General features: G+C 42.3%; 1 long non-coding RNA gene across 1 annotated transcript; it reads left to right on the forward strand.

Moving 5' to 3' along the window:
• The first annotated feature begins 4467 nt into the window (after positions 1 to 4467).
• LOC116216288 lies at positions 4468 to 17601 on the forward strand. The gene is made up of 3 exons (XR_004158766.1): positions 4468 to 5038; positions 15904 to 16068; positions 17298 to 17601. It is a non-coding gene; the product is annotated as an uncharacterized LOC116216288 (long non-coding RNA).
• The last annotated feature ends 6 nt before the right edge of the window (positions 17602 to 17607 follow it).

A 17607-nucleotide genomic window follows, 5' to 3' on the forward strand; every position in this document is an offset into this window, starting at 1 on the left:
TCAGTTCTGCCTGATCAACAAGGAGTAACTGCACTGTTATTAAATTACTTCAAAAAGGAAGCAAAAAATGTGGTATTTTTAATTTCTTTTTTTCCTGAGGTGTCATGCACATAACCTCGCCTTTTCTAAAAATAAAGTGAGATTTTGTTAAAAAAAATAACGCACTTTTCACATATAGTTTCAAACTTCTTTGCTTACAAAGTCAGGAACATCTTGATTCTGTGTGTTACCATCCCATACAGCTGGAGAGCTGGCCGAGGACTTTAGAGACCTACTTTTAATTCTCTGATAAGACTCCATGTGTGATCTTGTTAGGTCACGGTCTGTCTGTGCCTTGATGGGGATAACAGCACTTCCCTCCCTCCCTGTGATGTTCGCAGGGAGCTCAGCAACTACAATAATATGGACTATATAAAAAGATTTTAATAGTGTCAGACAGATGGAATATCACATGGAGTTAGTTAGAAAATTGTCATGGTGAAGTAATGACATCAGGCTGATCGGGCCCACTACCAAGCTGCTTGGGGCAGGGGCTGTCATTAATTACAGGCTCATTGAGTTGGGGTTGTTGAACATTAAAAAGGAAAATGGAGGGGGAACGTGGTAACTGTCCTTACCAAAGACTGCTGCACAGAGGTAGAAGACACACCACTCTGCATGGTCAGGGTGGACATAAGAAGACCCTGGTTCAACACTAGTAATACGTTTCTAATGGCAGTATCAGTGAGAAGCAACTTCAGAATGATTCAGCTGGAAGGAACGACAGAGATCACTGAGTCCAAGTGCCTGACCACTTCAGGGCCAACCAAAAGTCAAAGCATATTACTGAGGGCATTGTCTAAATGCCTCTTGACACTGACAGGCATGGGCCATCCGCCACTTCTCTAAAAAGCCTGGTCTGGTGTTTGACCACCTTGTGGTAAAGAAATTGTTCCTCATATCCAGTCTGAACCTCCCCCGGCGCAGCTTCGTGCTGCTCCTTCATGTTCTGTCACTGGCTGCAGATTCAGCTATCATCTGCTCACAGTACCAGGAGGAAAAGACCATTTTTTCTCAGTTATTAAAATGAATGGGAGATCTGGTTTTAGACAGGTAAATCCTAGTGTTATGTCTAAGCTGATGTGCGGTCTTACTAAAAATGCATATTTTTAGTACAAAGATAGCAGAGGCTGCCATGGATAAAAAGTGAGCTTGTACTGCATTGACAAGCAGATTACAGGCTCGCTGGTTTCCTGCATTACCTCAGGCAAAGGATCTCCCAAGGTCTGCCTAGCAGGGAGAAGGCTGTCCTCGCCACAATGCCAGTGTGACTGCTAAAGAAAACGGTGTTTGTGTTACAAGGCTAACTGATGAAAATCTGTGGAGGGATATCCTTCCCTATTTATTTCTAAGTTATTTCACATGTTTTTACTTCACAGTATTTATTTTTAGGTGTACACAGTTTGTATTTCCAATTGTTTTTGGAAAAGCAGAGTTGCTTCCCTTGCTTTAGAAACCATGTCGTTTCATTCTGAACTACTGATTCAGTTTCTTTGAAGTTATGACATTTCTAAATCAGGCACATCATTGGTTTCTTGCTCAAATGATCCATATGCTCTAAATATTTTAAGATAAATTAGTTTTTTTGTCCTTCATTTAACAGGATTATTCATAACTTTTCATTAAGATGACTTTTAAGGAGTTAGTCGTGATTGCTGTCAGCTACAGTTCTGCTGTCACCATGGGATCAGGAAGTCCCTAGTACAAAACAGCTAAAGATTTCTGAGCATTCTGTGTGGATAGTATAGAAGGGCAGGAACTCATTATTCACAGCCGTGTGACAAGGCAGTGAATTCTCTCCCTACAGAGAGAATCTGCCACGCTGTTTGCATTACACAATAACATACCTTGCCATACCCATCGCTGGAAAAGGGAAGGCAATAATTCAGTACCCCATGTCTGACTGGTGTGGGCTCTGGAGGGATGGCAAATGGAGAGTATGGTAAAAATATATTAGAAAAAATAGTATGGGGATAAAATATGATATTGTCTCCTTCACAACAGAAACTCTACAGGGTGGAGTGTGAAGGATGAGTTGTGATGTACAAGAAAGTAAAAACAGACTCAGAGTATTGTTTTTCCATCTCTGCCACCAACTGCTGTGAGACTTGATGAAGTCACTCTGATCTGGTTTAAAATCCCATATATCACTGCATTTGCGTCTAGGGAAGAACAATTCATGGGCATTTTTTTTAGTATAACTAAATGTTGCTGATCCAGGTGGGTAAAAGGCATCACCAGTGTACAGCACTGCAGGCAGGAAGAATTTCCTACTGCAGTTTAACTTTTTGATAATCAAACAGGTATTTTAACTCTGTCCATTGCTTTCTTATTTTTTCTTCCTTTGTCATGTTAGACGTGAGCTGCAGGGAAACGCGCCGTTTCCTTCCCATAGAAAGTTAACAGAAATGGGAACTTCCAAAAATACTCAGCTAGGGGACAAGAGAAGTTCTCTCCATTTTTTTATCAAGTGAAGAATCCATCTCCCTCCTCTCTTCCTTATTTTAATTTCCAGATTTGGAAAAATAACCGAGACAGAATAAGAGAGGAGCAACTGGAGCTATGGAAAATACTCTGGTGGAGCTGCTCTTTCTCTCGTACTTCTTTCATACTCACCTTCCTCACCTTCTTTCATTCCCTCCCCACTTGCCAAGCTGAGGGCACTGCTAATGATGAAGCTGAAAGAATTTCAGAAAACTGATGCAGCTTATAAACCTAACAACTCCTAGACAGCAAGGAATCTTACCAAATCCTTGCTGCAGCTACATTGCTTTTTTTATTTCTTGTATACTCCTTTGAAATATCTTGTAAAATGATCTTGACAAGAGGTCTTGAATTGGAACCCAACAGTCTGTCAGTGGACTTTCATGATGCACCTGTACTGCATCTTCAACCACTAGCAACAAGGTACGTTTATTTATTAGGAAACTTCACAGACGCTATAAAAGATTATATTGCTATCAGAGACAAAATGAAGCCTGGGGCCTTCACAGAAAACCATTATTGCAATTAGGGCTGGTTTCATTTCCCACCTGCCTTACCAGATTGTTTTGATTTTGAAGGCTGTCATGTGTTCCCAGGTTAGTGCTAAATGATCACTTTAAAATTAACCCGTCTGGGGAGACTGAGAAACATGCTGGGATACTACATGAGAATTTCACCTCTGCAGATCCAAGATCTGTAATGAACTTGGGTGATCTAATGCCTGGGTTTTGTTTACATGTGAATCTATTTATTTGGTATATCAGGAGTATGAGCGGCACAAGGCCCAGCAGGTGCAGTGGTGAGGACAGTGCTGGCTAAGCAAGCAGTGCAGTGAGCTGCCGAAAAGCAGAGATGCACAGCTATGTTATCATTAATGGCACATACAGTCCAGGCAGTCAGTAAATCCACATTCTGTTCTTAGCTCTGCTGTGGTTTTCTTATACAGCAGACAGACCACTTATGCTCATATTTAATTCCTGTGTGACTCGCATTCATTCTAATGAGTCACAGACAGCTCCCACCACCAGAAGAAGTCACAGTGAAGGCTTGGCATATCAACCACTCAGCTTCTCTCATTTTCATCGAAGCATGCTTTCATGTTCACATTTATCAATGTGGTGAAGGACCTTACTTATCTTTAGAAAGCCACAAATGAATTGATGCAGTAATTAATAGCCCTTTTTAGATAATCATTATTCATAAATCATTTTAAATGGACTACGCTGGCTTGCATGTGCACAATTGTTTTCAGGAAGTGGCTGCAAAATAGAGCATCTGTTTTAAACATTATGTACAAAGAAGATAAATCCACTGATTATGGTTGCTAAAAAAAAAAAAGCAGTCCTGTTGCATGGTCTATTTTTTTAATATCTGTGTTTATTCCAGCAAAAACAGTATAATGACATTGTATCCTGTTCTTTCAAACTTGCTGTACCCCTGTGTGTGACTAAATGGCTAAAACTACCAAACACAGACATCCCACAGGGTATTGCAGGGACATGGAACTTCAGAGGTTGCATGGCTTCTGAAGCAATACTGTCTCCATAAAAAATAGAGAACAGTGTTGTTATTAGGACAGCAGAGCTTCAGAGACGACATGGTGACCCACAGCCACTGCTGGAGCAGCGCCCATGAGCAGATTCAATGTTGGGGTGTAAACCCAATGTACCAGTGCTGATTTTCTGCCATATACAGAGATAACTCTCAGGAGCTGCTTACAGCAGAAACAGCAACTTGAAGCGTATAGGTACATCCATCTCAGAACCACGGCTCTTCAATTTTATTTTTTTACACTAGAAAGTTCTAGCCCTCAGTTCCACAGAAAGTCATAAGACCCAGACTTATGACTGCAGAGATCGTAGGGCATAGTACTGGGGTCGCCTTCCCTTCCATGGCCTAGACCACTCTTCCACAGCTTCAGTAAACACTGGGGCCAGATCCGAACTGCTCTGGCAGGCAGTGTTCTCCTCAGAGCTCAAGAAAACCAACCGTATTATACTCAGATCTGGCAAATTCTTCCTACATGTTGTGGATACACATTTCACAGCACAGCTACTTTTCGTGCTCTGTTGTTTGCTTGTATTTCATGTTTTCCTTAAGCTGGAAAACAAAAGTGTGGCTCAGCTTGGAAGTGAAGAGCTGTCAGTTTGTATAAACACTTTGATAATAAAATGGATTTGGTGGAGATTACAATTCAATACCTGTAGGAAAAAAAACAGAGGCTCTTTAGCAAATTGTCTAACACAGTGCACACTGATGTTCTTCAGCACATCCTTAGCCCTCCACAGGTCAGCCAAGTACACAGAACTAATATGGTGTAGGGCTTTGACCAATGACCACTGCCACATTTTGCCTGTAGTTAACAGATACTTCCAGTTGCCTAAACTGATTGATTGTAAACTTTCAGCTGTTCTTCGTGACCCTGAATATCTCCCCCGTAATCACTACTTGGCTGGAGCTCTCCATACAGGACTCATTGATTGAGCAGCTGAACAGGCGAATGCCCAACTGAGAGGTAAGCCAGCTATTTCACTCCTATAACCTGTGATGCTGAAATGAAAATTCCTTGAAAGTACCAATTATTTTACACTTTATTAAATCCTTGCACAAAATCAGTAGCATAATATAGTTTTAAGTAGAATCCATTTATGTCATAGCTAAATTTTAAAGTCACCATTTCAAGTCTGTATCATAATTTACACGCAGAGTTCCAGGAGAATGGGGAAATCTACCTTAAGCTGTAATCAAAACCACAAATGCAAAGGAAATCTAGAGTATTAATAATTTTGTATACAACTTTTTGGTCAGACTTTGCAGGCCAGCACACACAAAGACAGTGGAAAAGAAGGTGAACAAACGTACATCTGAAATTATTTTCATGGGTTTCAAACTAGGCCCTTTTGCAAGTTTCTTCCACTAAATCACTGTGGCTAGGATTTCACTAGGTGAACCAGCTTTAATAGGTGAAGTTTTCATCTCTCTCTAGCCAAAAGAATAGCCTTACTTGAGACTTTTTCAGTGTTCAAATTTGCCTTCACCTGTTAGTTTCCAAGGAACAGCTATTCTCAGCCTCTGTGTCTCCTTCTCATATGCCACTGAATATCCACCCTATGCTCTCAGAAGTGTCTACGAGTCCGGCTGTGTTAGCTGGCAGATGTTTTTAAAGACTAGAAAGTGTTTAGTCCCCACAGACCAAAAGTTACTTGATGACTTCATCACACAAGCAAAAGCCAATAAAAGGAAAGCAAGAATGCAGACAAGCGTTATATTCCAAAAACACGAAGTTTCCTGTGCTTCTGGCAAAACTGTGCCTGAAAAAAGGTAAATCACTAGAGTCTTGGTGCTGAAAGCACACACCGTGGAATCACTGCAGGATAATTTACTTGACCCACCGCTAGCTGCTTTCTCCACCAACGCTGACTTTTCATTTTGATGCAAGTTAGAGGGTGAAGGCAGAGGAAAGGCAGTGCTTGTTTAGATTCAATATCTACGCACCACACGTATGCCCCACAACACTCTCTACAAGGGGTTGTTACTGCACTCAGGAGTTTACTGAAAAACAGCAGCAGAAACCTGAGGGGCTGCCTCAGGATTGCACACATCTCTGCTCCAACAGCACAGCACTGTTTCAAGCCTGCACGTACAGCTGTATGCTCTCCGTCTGAAAGCTTTGGAGAGCGATCCACGAGCAACTGGAAGTCATCAGCATAAATAGCAACTGCATATGCAGCACAATAGTGGTTATGTTTTTTGTATCAAGTCATTATCAATGGACATTATGCCCTCTTTCTACATCTCTGTGAACTGCCCTCATGACAGCAAAAGGGAAAGCAGATACACAAGAGAAAGGCCTCCCTCCAGTGACATGATGGGGAAGAAGAGCAGGCGAGTAGCTACGCAGTGCACCATGCCAAGACTACATAAAGACTCTTCTCTCTGTTTAAGAGGAGAGAAAGCATCTACCCTGGAGGGAAATGTGGGCTTTTTATATTATAAATTCTATGCATGTATATATAAATTTTCTGAGAATAGTAAAGGAGGGGGGCTATTTCCTAGAGCTGATTAAAGAAGTATGACTTGATTTTCAATTTCAAACGACTCGGGGGGCATTCCAATAGACTGCAGACAGGAAATGAATACCATACACACATTGAACGAGGCAGATGCTTTTGAATCTGATACTTACGTGAAAAGAAAATATCTTCATTTCTGTCTCCCCTCTTCCCTACAGTCACTAGTTAGTTCTAAGCTATTCTTGGAATAAGCATTTTTATATTTCAAACTTGCTTGTGGACTGAAGCCACCCAGGAACCACGAATAATGAAGTGTATGGAACAGCCCCAAATCATCCTCTGATTAGTCCCGGCAGCCAGAGGTAGCAGCAGAGTAGAAAAGATCAGCAGTTCAGGTTTGAGATGTCCTCTCCTCCTCTGTTAGGAGGAACAGAGATGTGACCCTAGACACCATCCCAGATCACAGGGAGAAAGAGCTGCTTCTACATAGAGGGAGAGCCTGAAGTGTATACAGCACATATATTGCAGAGCAGGTTGGAAGAGCATTTCCTCATTGGCTGTGGCACAGAACTTGCTTCCAGCTACTTAACTGTGCTAAAGAGATAAATAAACGTCTTCTTTCCTTTTATGGCTCTTACAGCTAAACTGCAATTATTGTCAAGGGAAGACTATGAGGTTTATAACCTGATTACAATGTAATTGTATCTTTTTTTTTACCAACAGCAGCAGTGTTTACTGGGGAATTGGTACACTCTTTTCCCTACTTATTCTACATGTGTGCAAATGCACAGTTTCAGTTGCAATCTCTTTTTATTTTATAGTGGAAAGACTTAAATGGAATAAAGAAAAAAGAGAAGAGCAGAGAGGCAATACTAAACGGACCCTTGCTCTTCTGCTATGCAACTGATTAGTTCATTTTATTTTGATGTTAACACTGCAATAGCTGTATTCTTACAAATATGAAAACAACGATCCTTTTAGGAGACAGGAGAAGAAAGTGGGAGGAGTAGGTGAGAAAGGCAGCTGTGACTTACATGATTCAGAAAGCCATGAATGTCAGATCAAAGAAGAACAAGAATCAAATTCACTGCCTCTGATGGATTTCAGCTTTTCCAGAGCTATTGATCCCTCAAGGGCAAACTCTTTTAAATGTAGTGATGCCTCTAACTCGCCAGAGCTCCCACCTGATAGTGGATCAGCTCCATGTAGTTTGCTTTCATCAGCTGGCAAACTGGGGAAAGCAGAGACAGCTAAGACACTGCTGTATCTGGACCTGATGAAGGAGACATACAGCAGAGCACAGAAATACCATGTGTGTATTTTCGGCACCAGATGTTAGTTTTTAATGACCATTGTGGTAGATGTTACATAAAAGAGCAGACTCCTTACTGAAAAGCTGTATATTAGTGTTCACCAATATCTTAGAGCGCTTTGTCCCGGGCAGCAATCACCCAGCTGCCCTGGCCAGAATTGATTAGCTCAGCTCTGCCTGGAGGCACCATGCCTTGCAGATAAGTACATCTCCTTATGTTTGTAGTGGGATGAAGGTGGGATAAGGCATCTAAAGGGCTACTCCAGTTCAGCTGGAAAGTGGTGACTTGTTCACAAGTTTGAACTCACAGGTCCAATCTGAACTCCCAGTAAGGCACAGGATCCAACCCTAAATCAAGTCCTAAGACGTCACGTGCAGATCAGAATCTTTTCTCCTCTTTCCTTCTTTGGATCGGATGTCCTTGGAGTCTTATGGAGAAATTTACAGGTGTTTTGCCTTATCAGGACACTGTAGGATCATGCCTGAAGCAGAAGCCAATGGAATTGGAGTGCAGCAAAGCAATTTCACTTGGTAGATCTCCAGATGGTCTCTTAAGAGCTGCCTTTGGACTTCTGACACTGATCCTTTGCACAGGGCTCACTGCTGCTGCCACCGCTGCATCACTGGGAACACTCCATTCTCCCCTGCACTGCATGCACAGCCACCGTGATGCACTGCAGATTATTCCACCCTTTCCAAGCTCTTTCCACAATTAAAGACCTACCTATTCTCACCAGCGTTTAGTGCAATTTGGTACTTTATGCATTTTCATGAGATGGGTGACCCTTTTCCTTCTGTATGTCGATGAAGAGCAAGAACTAGCACTGCTCTCATTTAAATGGATATCAAAAGCACCAGGACTCTAAGGTTAAATAGCTCATGTGAAACCTTCAGCGCTATTGTTACAGGACATCTAAAGACATGGGCATGTATGGCTACCCTAGGTCCCCTTTTGAAATATATTTCCACAAACATTCAACACATCTGCATCAACCACTCTATTCTATCCCATTAAAAGCTAGGATTCTAAAGCACAAGATGAGGAATAGATACTTTATTGGCATGCTGCAGCTAGCCTTTCATAAATTGCACTCCAATCAATCCCTGTAAAGGAAAATGATTCTCCAGAAGCTCTATTCGTACATACATCTGTTTTCTTATTGTAGGAAGGAATAAGAAATTGTTAAATGTTTAAAGCCCAAACTCTAAATTAAGAAGAGACTGTAAGGATGGATGAATTGCAAACCACCTGTAAATGTTAAGATTGCTGCACTCTTCTGCAGACTGAGTCTATACTGCAAACCTCCAATAGACCTGGACTCTATAAAAATCATGATGAATGCAGACTTGTTTTTATATTATGGAGGTCCTAATCCTCCTCCTACTCTGCCTTTGCTCTATTGTTGCAACATCAAAGACCGACTGCTGGCCGAGATACAGTCAATATGAAAAGGGCGACCAGCAAATTTACTGCTTGACTTCATTCCCTTTAAATGGAATAGGCACCATGGCCCTTTTTCAAAGTCCAATCACAGACATATATCTTTTTTATTGGACATCATGTACAATAAAGTGAAGCTGTAACTTTGAAAAAAAATAGAACACCTTAACAAAATCCCATGAGGTGAACATTCCTTTATAAAAATATCACTGTGGTTACATGTTTTGAAAAACTCTGTGCGCTCTGCAGTGGAAAAGGCACAGGCTGGTGAGGTTATAGTTTAGCTAAGATGCATATCCATGCCTAATATCTAGTTGGTTTCAAAAAAACCCCAAAACTAATAAAACGTGATATATTTTAGACAGAATGCCAGTGTCATTCAAATAAACTGAAATGGCAGCATTCATGTCAGAAGAATCATTAACTGCTTTGTTATAGCCTGCTCTGTGCAGTGAACCTTTACAGACTTCTTCTATCCAGCGACTCTTAAAATCAGCTGCACAAAATGCGAATGTACGCACTGCATCTTAAACAACTCCTGTCTGATTACTGAGGTAATTTCTAAAGACACTTTCAGATGTGAGTTTTATCTGCAGACACTAATGGCAGGGACAGCTTTATTGCTATTGTAGCACTAAATGGACACTAAGTGATTTCCCAGTATGAAGTTAAAACCGCATAAGCAAGTCATATGATGTGCTAGATGATTACACTGAGGTTTTACAAAATCCAGGCTAGCTAGCTCTGGTTTATTTTTTATTTTTATAAACTTTCCTTAAAAGAATGAGAAGATTTTGTTTTGATCCTTTTTTTTCCCCGGGTAATTTGTGCAAAAGGCCATCAGTAAATGTCTATTTAGTAACATTAGATCAAGTTCATACTGTCTGACTTTAAAATCCCACACTGATATATAGGTGGCAGATAAAATCAAGCAAATTTATGCTTCTTACACCCATAATAATCTTAGGCAAATACTTCCAGTGGAGTAATTTTGGTGTCCTTGTACCAAAATCTGCTGCTGCTGGTTTACTTCTAAGGCAAGAAAGACATTAAAAGTATTTGACATTTTGAAATACAACATCCAAAATAGCCTTATCATTGGGCCCTCCTCACTGCTCTTTCCGTTACATTATGCTCCACTATCAGTCACCTCCTCTTTCCATCATGGGCTCCAGCATAGAACAATTTCTGGTGTAAGGACGTCACCTTCTGCTCAGCCTTCCTGGGCTTGTACAAGAAAAGATGCCTTGATAACAATGTTCAATTTTTCAATACCTGAATATGCAATCCAATGGAAACGTGAAGGCAAGACAGCTGAAGGAGGTTTTCTGGAAGTTAAACTTGTTCCACAAACAGCACTGACTAGATAACTATCCCTTGGAAAGGGAGGACTTTTTCAAAACAGCGGTATAAAGAGGTGGGGGACACTATTTGGGCAGTTTATACAGATACTTACACTGTACTCATCATGGTGTTGCCACAAGTGCTGATCTCAACAGCCATGCAGACAAAGAGTATTTTAATCTTTCCACGTAAGAGGAGCTACTATGGGACAAAACAGTCCAAGATTTTTTCAGTGGGTATGAAATTAAGAATGAAACATTGTGGATGGAAACGAATTCATGCAATCAGAAGAAAACCACATACCAAAGCCCATCTTATCTTCCTAGGTGGAGGTCCAGATTATGTGTGTTACATGCCTGTGAATTCTTCAGAAAGACGGAGTTGTAAAACATTCAAATCCAAAAGGAACTTTGGCTAGGTCTGCAGCTGAGAAAAGTCATTGGCTCTTCTTGCTTCATGAAAAGTCAGTTTAAACACATCGAGAATGTAGGACTAGCATGGAGGTGTAAAAGTCAAGGTACATTTGAACTTGTCTTTCAGCATGGTTGAACCCATCAGGAGTGATGAAAGAAATACTTAATTTTTGATTTTCCTTTCATCTTTATGATCACCTCCCTAAGATTAAGAGGACCCAAATGCCATTAGTCTACAGGAGTTTAGAGGTGAACAGCTCCAGACCTGCTTTCATCTTGCTGATAGCTAGAAGGGAAAAATACAAAAAATATGCCCCACTACTCTGATTTTCCCAAGCACAGTAAACCAAGGCAAAAGGATAAAGGAACTGTTGTCCAGTACCTCCCACACCAGCTCCCTTGACCAATCATTACACTGCCACACAACTGACCACTGCGGCCAACCATTGCTTGTTGCAATAACAAGATGTGTTGCACTTTGTTTTCTTTCTTTTTCTGGTGTTTCAAATTCAAAGTACAAAGAAACACCAACACTGGAAATGCTCTGTTCTTACTGATGGATCAGTGAGCTCACTACTCTGTTTCTTGGAAATATTACTCATCTGTATGTGTTCAACTATGACATTTAACCTGGTTTCGTTCTTTTTTTTCCTTTTCAAAACTTTTAAAATCAGTACCCTGGAGGCACAATTGTGTTCAAGTACAACAGTAATCATGACATTATTCAAAAGTTCCTTTTGCAACTTACTAAAGCACTTTCTATTTTTCTGTTCTAAGTTATCACTTTATTAGTCATTGTGACAGTGCCTACAGCCTGCATTCATGCCTGGAGACCTATGATGCTACACATTGTTTGCAAGCAACAGCAACAACAAAGAAACCTCAAAGAGCTTGGATTAAGATTAAAATAATTTTTTTAAAAAAACAACAAAATGAAGAATGAAATGCATCAGTGACCTACAACTTCTACCACTGAAAAATAATGCTAAAAAAGGTCAACTTTTACAGAGAACAAAGAGCTGTTGATTAGTGTAAAGCAGAGAGCAATATACGACTGACAAAAGAGGCCAAACATGCACTAAACAACACTATTAAGAGAACAAACGGGATACAACTGGATGCCATCACATTTGTTAGCATGGAGGACTGGTAAAACGCACAGAAGGTTGCATAGCAACCAATTCTGAGATTTAGACCTGTCAAAACTGCTAAATCTTGTCTATCACTCTACTTTCAAGACAAACAAAAACCAGTTTGCTTCCATTTTATAGTTTATATTTGTGTAAGAAAATATCTAAATGTCAGCATATCATATCTTAAGTATGATTTCATTTCAAGATTTTAGAAGAATGTAAGCATAAAAGTTATGGCAAAATCATTTCCTACCATTGTGGCCAAGTCTGCCCAGGTCACTGCTCTTCCCAGAGGAAAATGAGTTCTGTGACACAACAGAGTAGTTCTGTTCAGTGTGAACAAGAAGGATGCAGAGGACAACCTCTGCAGGGAGCAGGCAGCCTCCTCACTTCCAAACAGTGGCTACAGAATGGCCCTGTAGCACGAGAGCTCCTGTGTGCCCAGAGAGTGAAAGCAAGGGCTGGGCACGTCTGTGGCAGGCAGCCTCTGCACTTCACTTTCTGTTAAGTTTTCTGTAAGGTTTTCAGATGCTGCAACACAACATAGCCAGAGTTTCCACCTAATCGTTCATTGCTCCTTAAAGAAGTGTCTCATCATTTTGGAACAATAAGGCACTGATCATTAATATACAGACACAGCAGGTATGAGTGGAGACAAAACACTTGCCGAATTTGAAACAAGGTTCCCAACTTACACTTAATATAACTGGAATTAGTTAAATAGATCTCTTCCCAACAAAACAATTCCAGAGCAGAGCAAGGTATTGAAAAGCTTAGCATGATGAAGCTCTGAGCACCAGGGCTGGGTTACCTGTTAGCAGGTCATATTATGCATGTTAAAATCAGAAGGGAGCTCACAGTGACCAGTTCCTGCCTGACAGCAAAACAATAATGAAATTGCTAGGGTCATGAAGACCAAGAGCAGAGCTTCAACCTTAGGCCTTCTGCCTTTGTGGACAGCTGGCGTAAGCCAGGACAAAGCAGGGAAACATGGCTGAATGTAGGGACTGACAACATAAGCTGGAGGAGTGGTGAAGTTCTTGTGCCAATCAGATAACAGTTAGGGGTCAGCATTGTTGTACTGTCGTTATATTGCTGTAACAGCTGTGACAGACTAGCTGTGTTCTTCCTGTGTGTAGAACAGACTTATGTTTACAGGGTGACCACAAAATAAAAACTACTCAAGAACTAGTGCTGATTGTCCAGGTTAGGAGAGCCAACAGAAGTACCGCTGACCCAGCTCCTTCCAGCTTCTCTAGGTACCCATGACTTGTCTCTACATCTCATTATCACCAAGCATCATCAGTAAAGATCTAAATTTTCCCAGGAGCCAGACTCAAACCTACCACTCCTGATGTCATTCTCAGTCAGCCACCTAAATCCATCAGCAGGACTCTGAGCCATGAATAGCCGGCTTCTTTTTAACCATTCTTGCTCCAGACCCAGAATGACTTTAAGACACTCACTGTTTTTGTCTGCTTGTTTGTTTTTCTTCCACACAACACTATGAAGATTTGGAAAAATGATCTTAATCTTGCTCAAAACAGAAATAAAGCACTTCAGTGGAATCTTCTGTATAAGGCACTAGGAGAAAAACTGCTCTGAGATATAGTTGTAGAAACTGAGGTGTACACTGTGATGTCATGCCAGGTATTTATCACTGAAGACTCAAGATGAGCAGTAAAGTTACTCTCAGCTGTTGAGCTAGAGAGAAATTCAGCAGAATGTGTGTCATCCAAATATCTCGGTCAAATCTAACATAGGAAATTACATTTGTACCTGCCTCACACTGCTCCTTGCAGCCACAACTAAATATAATATTCCCGGATTCCTGTTCTAAATTACTGCAGTAGTCTTAGCTACTTATCAAGAAGCTTGCTACATCTTACCCTGAAGGTGCAGTAACTCTTTTCCACCAGGAATGCTTTTGTTTACTGGGAAATTAATCAACAGGATAGGTACGTAACTTAACATTTTCTGGAGTTTCCCTGAAGCCAGGACTGGCATGTGGAGGAATCTCTCCTAGGAGCCATGGACAACAGCAAATGCTGTGCTCAGAGCAGCAGCCTCGCTTCTTCACCCCCATTTCTCTGCTTCCACAAATGCTGCAGCAGCACACGTAAAGCTAATCACCCTTCCTTCCCCCTAGATCCTGGAACAAGCCACAGCCCATTGGCAAAACCACTAAAGAGCACACATAATTCTCTCCCTTAGGAGATGAGAGAATGAACTGCACATGGTGCAAGTCATTTCATAAGGCTTAGTGCCTAACTGGGAGAACATATGCTAATGAGGGTGAGCTTTAGCTAAGAATTTATACAACAAAGCCTGCTGAGAACAGACAGGTTTTATCTATCACTGGACTATCGCTGTCAAAAAGCACAAACCAGGACATCCTCTGTGATGAGTGACAACCTCATCAAAAGAGATCTTGGTTTCTCAAGTATCAGCCTGCTTCACTCACAGGACACCTGCTCTGAAAGTCATTTGTGCAGTGTATGACTTGCTCTTAAAGCAGAGAAGGATTTAGTGCTCATATGAAATATACGATGTACATTCAGTTATTGGCATCTTATAAAGGCTAAGGACAGTCTGGAAAACACGAATGCAAAGAGCTGAATCAACATTTTTTCAAAGATGATTGAGACAATCAGTTTCTATGAGAGTTAACCAAACGTAAAGCCCCAGAGCTCCAACAGGCTTGAAAAAGCTCAGCCTAAAACTCTCCCAAAGTAAACAGCCTGAGTCCTGCTTGGACTGGGAGAGCCAGAAGCTGAATTACTCCACTGTATCTGAGTGAGACCATTTTGCTATTTGCCTGGATCCCTCCAGTACCACGGGCAGCAGGGAAAAGCAAGCCTGGAAAACACCGAAACACATTTCCCATTTCCCATTAGTTTACTGTAAAACCTATGTTGCAGCAGCACGAAACCGCAGCGATGCAGATGCAGAGCCTATTTCTTTCTGCAGCAACAAAGTGAGGATATTCACAGCTGTATCTTATCCACCCAAAGAGCCCCAGCAGAACACACAGGGCTGTTCTCCCGGGTGGCCAGGAACAGGGACAGCACGGGGAAAGGCAGCAGAAATAAGAGCGGGGGAAACACAGCTTGTTTAATTGTAGGGTGGAAGTTCTATCTGGATTTCCTTCATCCGTCAGCATTTCAAACAAACTGAGAGGCAAAAAAAATAATTGTGTTTTCTCTCAAATCCTCCCATTGCTTGTAGGAGCAACGCTGGGAGAAAGAAAAGCTCTTCCTCTCTTCATGAATCTGACTACACACATACAGGTCCCTGTTTCCGACTACTTAAATCTTCATCAGCATTTGAAATTAGAACGGATTCTTTCTAAGCCAGCTTTATGCAAAAGGCTCAGGAACATGCTAGGATCTTGCCTGCTTGTTCTACTTTTTTTTAACTGGGACCAATGCTTCAGATTTTCTCCCGGACGCATAGGACCAAGTTCAGACTGCTTTATTGGTGCAAACTGACTGCAGAAGCCTTAAAATGTCATACTTTCCTTTTGATATTAGCCAGGAATAAACACAAACATTCTAATTTTAAATGCAGAAATCTGCACTGTCAGAATGCATTTCCCCAAACAGCTACTGCGCAGAGCAGCCTTCTCCATGTTCACTGTGATCTGTGCAGCAAATGATGATGACATCTGCTCAGATGAAACACCGACACTTGGTCGGATTCTCACAATCTTTTCTTTCCACAGACATACTGAGACTGAGAAAGAGAAAGGAAAACCAGATGATAGGAATACTCAGAACTGCAGCCCCACGGAACACCTGTCGCTTTGATAGCACTGCCAACAGGACGGAATGACGAGCCAGCCAGCTAGCTGCATACATGAAGCAGAGGTTCACTGCATCACATATCCGTATGTATTCTAAATCAGCACTGGGGCTCCTTAGTATGAGCGGTAACAACCGGAGAGGTGCTCATCTGTTCACACCAACAAACCTAAATGCAGTTTTGTGTGGTTTTATTCCTCGTTGACTCTTTACCCAGGAACACAATGCGCTGCTGTTTTGTGTTTCACTTTGGTGTGAGCCATGCTAAGAGCCACAGGGCGCTCAGCCCCGGAGTCAGAGACACCCATGCAAAGTTCCCCTCCTGCCCTGTGCTGCCATGCATCCGCCTGCCAGAGCTCAACCTTTGAGGCAGGTTACAGTGCTTTCCATCTGGCGGAGGAGTCCCTGGCAGCCCTAACCCAAGAAGAAGCGGACAGGCTGCCGTCTGCCCCGCCGATCACCCGCCGATCTCCATCCTGAGATGTGTTGCACAGACATGCTCTCCCAGATATGGAGCTGCAGATCCATTCCGCTGGGAAGTACATAAAAATTTCAATTCTACAAATGGCAAAATAGGAACTGCTAAAGTCATCATGGTGCCTGAAGGCACACACTTTCCTAAGTTTTCGGTACAAATGAAATAACCGGACAGAAAAAATGCTCCAAGCTGAAAATGAACAGATTTGGATGAGACGGCCACGGCAGAATGACAATGCTCTGAGATAACTATCCAATTTTCCTCCTCTATCACCTTAACTCCACAAAAGCACTCTGAGAAGAGCTCCTCGGGGATGCAGCACACACAGCCCAGCTGTTTCCCTCATTACGTTACCACCCCGGTAAGAAAAGGCAAATTCAGGGTTATCCTAATGATAGAAAACACCTCATAAAAAAACCTCTCCACATTTACTTTTCCAAGGAACATCCTTTTAAAAAGGCATTCTAAGCACCATGAGGAAAGAAAGCATCGTTTGTAAAATGTTATTAGCCAAAATTGTGAAGAAATTAAACAAAAATTTCCCGTAAGGCCAGGCCAGCACTACAGCTGCAGAGGGGCACAACAGTGGGTCCTGGCAGGCGGTGGGACCCCCCACAGGAGCTGGGCTCGGCAGGGGACCGCACCAGGGAGTGCCGAGCCCATGAATACAGGGGGTCTCCAGCACCTCCTCCTCACATTTATAAAGATGCACTCTGCCGATGCCTCCCTTCGTCTAACATGATACCGAGGGTGGCCGCGTGAATTTATGCCGGTGATGATTGCACGTTTTCTATCAGCTTCTCATGTGGTTTGGTGGCTTTTCTGTTCTAACTCCAGGATACGAAGCTCGAGAACGGCTGCACCTGACCAGCCCTGCCTCGGCGCCCGGACGGTCCCGCACCACCGCCTCTCCGCACGCCTAAAAAACGGGACCCTGCATACAAACAGAACCGCCGGACGTAGAACAGAAAGAGCCTTTCATCTCTTACCGAGGTATCTCACCGTCGGTTCCACGGGATCAGGAGGCTGGGACGGACGGGCGGGTCGCCTCCAACCCCGCTCTCCATCATCCGCAAGCATTCCTCGCCCGCCCGCGTCCCGATAACCCCCGGGGCGGCCGTACTCCCCATTCCCAGCGCCGTTCCCC

Source organism: Meleagris gallopavo, chromosome 2 (genome assembly GCF_000146605.3).
Source record: "Meleagris gallopavo isolate NT-WF06-2002-E0010 breed Aviagen turkey brand Nicholas breeding stock chromosome 2, Turkey_5.1, whole genome shotgun sequence".
Taxonomy (NCBI): Eukaryota; Metazoa; Chordata; class Aves; order Galliformes; family Phasianidae; genus Meleagris; species Meleagris gallopavo.